Source organism: Salvia hispanica, chromosome 2 (genome assembly GCF_023119035.1).
Source record: "Salvia hispanica cultivar TCC Black 2014 chromosome 2, UniMelb_Shisp_WGS_1.0, whole genome shotgun sequence".
NCBI classification, from domain to species: Eukaryota; Viridiplantae; Streptophyta; class Magnoliopsida; order Lamiales; family Lamiaceae; genus Salvia; species Salvia hispanica.
Genome location: NC_062966.1, coordinates 34,282,032 through 34,286,204, shown reverse-complemented (window position 1 = coordinate 34,286,204; position 4,173 = coordinate 34,282,032). Strand labels below are relative to the sequence as shown.

Genomic DNA, 4,173 nt, shown 5'->3' with positions numbered 1-4,173 from the left:
AATTTAAACGCACGAGGTGAACTTTTCTATCCTACATACTAATGTGGATGAAAATATAAACTTATGTTTTGTTATTTGTGAAAATGATGTTGTCTTGCCATAAATGATTTGTTTTATGCCTATCTGTTTGGTTGGAACGTAAGAATCGAATTCGGGTTCGAGTGAGGGTGGTGTCCCTACTCGGGCTAGTGTACACAGGTGACCGTTGGAAGGTGGCCACCTTCCACGGCACAAAGATGAGATAGTGGAGGCCGTTGGGAGGTGGCCACCTCCCCGGCTGGAGAAAAAGGTAGGTGACCGTGGGAGAGCACCATCTCCACGGCACTTGGTGTTCAGATATGGCAAAAGAAAGAAAGAACTTAAACTGATCAGTCGAACTTTAGCTCAGATCTCCTTCCATACCTAGAATTTTAAAATATTCTATCAAATCTTTCCATACCTCAAGAGATCTTGGCATACCTTATTTTAGTTATTATTATAAAACTCATTTCCTTATTTAAAGTTGTAAACACACGCCTAGACCATTCTCCATGGGAGGATTCTTTTATTATTTATTTAATTTTACTTCATAATATCTCATTCTACTCCGTAAAATATACCAAAACAAAACCATGGCTAATTAATCTAGCCTAATTTTCGAGAACTACCAAGCTTGGCACCAAGTCTATTTTTGTTAATCCTTCTTCCCTACTTCAATATATTATTTTAGTCTATTTATTTATAAGGCAAAAGATCTTACCAAATATTCTATTCTTATTACCTAAAGATCTCATTGGACTCTATAAATAAGAACCAAAACCCCAACCCTAGCCCCCATATTTTCGAAAACTCCCTCCCCATACACTCTCTCAATTTTCTTCCACTTTACTCCATAAATCCTTCATCTTTTGAGAAGAAATCGAAGTTTAATCTGAGAATATTGAAGAACCAAGTCCCTACTTTGTTTCTACCGATTGATTTTCTCTGAAAAGGTACTTTTGCTCAAGAGTTATGTTTGTTCTTCTTCTACCTCTTCTTTTCTTTTTCTTCCAACCGGTTTAATCGGTGTTCTTGAACCTTCATGCATATTAATTGAGTGAAAAAGGGATAAGAAGGGATATGGGGAAACATGTGTGTGTGTGTGTGCCGAGAGTGTGAGGTTTGTGTGCCGTGTGTGTGTTATGCGTGTGATGTGTGTGTTGAAGTGTGTGTTGTGTAGTGTGTGCTTGATGGCTAAATACTTTTGTATGACATATGATGATAGATCTAGGGTTGAGATGCTAAGAAATATATGTATGCTAAGCGTGACTTGAAATTAGTAATTTATGATGAGTGTGACTTGAAATCTATAAGTTATAAAGATTAAGGTGAATCGATGGGAAAGAGGGAAGTATTGTGACATGCATGAGTTAAGAGTCGTGATTGAATCTGATTTGTGAATATGTGCCTATGTGAATAAAAAGGTGAAACCTCGGTTGCGAAGCCAGATAACGGAAAAGCGAAACTACTTGAAAACTAAACAGTCGAGGTGGGCTTTATTCTTAAACTCTTTTACTTTTTATCAAAATTATTGATTGGTGTTATAAGGGTGGTTTAACTGTTATGCCATGCCTATGTCTGTTTTATTGTGATATTGTGTGCTTGATGCCTAGTTTGTGAGTTCGCTCCATTGGGCTATATGGTCATGGATATGTTATACGAATTCGGGTCTGAGTATGGGCCGCAAACCCTACCAGGCTGTGTACACGAGGGGATCGGGAGCCGTCCTTGCTAGTCGGCCGGTCTCGTGGGCGAAAAGTGTGGCCACACTTTCGTCGCACATGGATATGATTGTGACTGTGGAATTTGATGAGGAAAATGGGAGATATTTGATTGGCCAATCTATGAAAATATTTTGTGATACTCGTTGATATTTTATAAATTGTAAAACTCGAGTTCACTTGGTAAGGGTGGCATAACTTATAAAATGTTTTGGCAACGAGCTCACTGAGTATTACAAAATACTCAGCCCTGCATGTGTTTTCCTTATTTGCAGGTTGAACGATGACGAGCGGGGGCGGGTGTTGAGTATGATAATTAATTAAGATGGATATTTGGAACTTCAAGCGTAGTTGTGTCTTCATACATAGCTATTCTTTCTCTTGGTCGTTTTCCGCTGAGTCTTGATACACTTATGTTTATTTCGAATATTTTGCACTCTCCTTTCGAGTTAGAGGCTTTAGACTATCTTGTGGCTTTATCTTGGAAAACTATGTCATACTCTTGACATTGTTGAACGTCATTCATTACACCTTTCTTTTTCTTATTCGAGTTTCGAGGTTAAGTTATTGCTTTAAACACTCTGATAGTTTCTTTCAAATCTTCTGGTCAATACTCTTTAATTGAAACCCTAGCCTTCGTTCATTTCTTGAGTCCGTTTTGGTAGCAGTCGCCGCATTTATTGTACCCTAGGAAAGCGGGCTGTTACAATCTCCGATTAGGTTCTATAATCCAACAAGTGGCGCCGTCTGTGGGAAAGAGGAGAATCGTTGGAAGAAGTCGGAGATCTGTTCGAGAATGGTGTTGCTTTTGGAGTCAAACAAATTCAATGGGAAGAATGACTACTGCCTATGGAAGATGAAGATTAAAGCAATTTTGATCGAGAAGGGATGCGCAGCGGTCTTGGAGAAGCCCGATCCTGAGAGCAAAGGGAAGGCACCTGTTCTAGATGAGAAGGCATAGGCGAAGCTGGCTGAGATGCAGCTCAAGGCCTATGGTGCGGTGATCTTGAGCCTTGGTGATAAGGTTTTGAGAGAAATTCAGGAGCAGAAGACCGCCGCTGAGATTCTTGAGAGGTTAGATGAGATCTATTGTAGTAAGTCTCTGGCTAATCGATTATACATGAAAAGAAGGGTGTATTCCTATAGTTTTTCTGGTGATAAATCAATTCTTGAGCAGCTAGAGGATTTTAATAAGGCTGTAGATGATTTGGTGGCCTGTGATGTCAAGGTGAGTGATGAGGATAAGGCTATTTTGGCCCTCAATGCGTTGCCTGACTCCTATGACCAGCTGAGAGATGCGATCTTGTATGGTCGTGATAAGGAGATTACTTTCTCTGAGGTTCATTCAGCTCTCATGGCAAAAGAGTTACAAAAGGGCGTAGTGAGAAATCAGGATTTACAGGCAGAGAGTCTAAATATCAAGAAATTTAAGGGGAAAAGGAACTTCAAGAAAGAAGATGATGGATTCAAGAGTGGATCCACGGAGCAGAGGGAAACACGGTCTTGCCATTGGTGCAAGAAGCTGGGCCATTTGAAAAAGGATTGCTACGCTTGGAAGAAAAAACAAGCGCAGGAAGCGGCGCAGGGGACTAGCAGCTCTGATTATGTGCAAGAGAATGAAGACCCTCAGGTGCTAAATGTGATGATGAAAGGTGAGTCTGTCTCTTGGATTCTTGACTCCGGATGTAGTTTTCATATGTGTCCGAACATAGATTGGTTTGAGTCATTTGATGAAACTACGAGTGGTGGATCTGTGGTTCTTGGAAACAATCAAGTTTGTTCGGTTAAAGGAGTCGGGAGTGTGAGATTGCAGCTGGCTGATGGCTCCATTAAAATCTTGAGTGATGTGAGGCTGATTCTTGAAGTTAAGAGGAACCTCATATCACTTGGGTTGCTTGAACACAAGGGATGCTCATTTGAGTCCTTTGAGGGGAAGATGACCATCAAGAAAGATGGGGAATCGGTTATGCAGGAAGAAAGGAGAGGAAATCTCTACTATGTACAAGCCACAGTGATTCTAGTAGGGTATGAGGCTGGAGTTAAAGGCCATAGACTAGGGTGTATTGAGCCTGAGAAGCATAGAGATATGGTCTTTGTGGAGAATGTGATGCCACTCAACAAGGACAACAATAATTTGGAAGTCAGTAAAGAGATCCAGAAAGAAACTCCAAATGATGAGATAATCTTAGAAAACACTTCTCAAGGTGGAGCTGAGCCTGATTCTGACTCTCATGATGGTCAGATCAGGGATGATACAACTCAAGGTGGAGCTGGGGATGAACGGGAACGAGACCATGCTGATGACAGTGATGGTCAAGATGGTCCGAGAAACTACCAATTGGCTCGGGTTAGAGTCAGGAGAAAGAATATCGAACCACCAGCTAGGTCTCTTGATTTAGAAATGCTATATTTAGCTTTATGTGTGGCTGAACAC

General features: G+C 40.8%; 1 long non-coding RNA gene across 1 annotated transcript; it reads left to right on the top strand.

Annotated features, from left to right (window-relative positions):
- On the top strand, nt 1–387 carry LOC125203645. The gene is made up of 2 exons (XR_007173413.1): nt 1–198; nt 262–387. It is a non-coding gene; the product is annotated as an uncharacterized LOC125203645 (long non-coding RNA).
- Nucleotides 388–4,173: the final 3,786 nt, after the last annotated feature.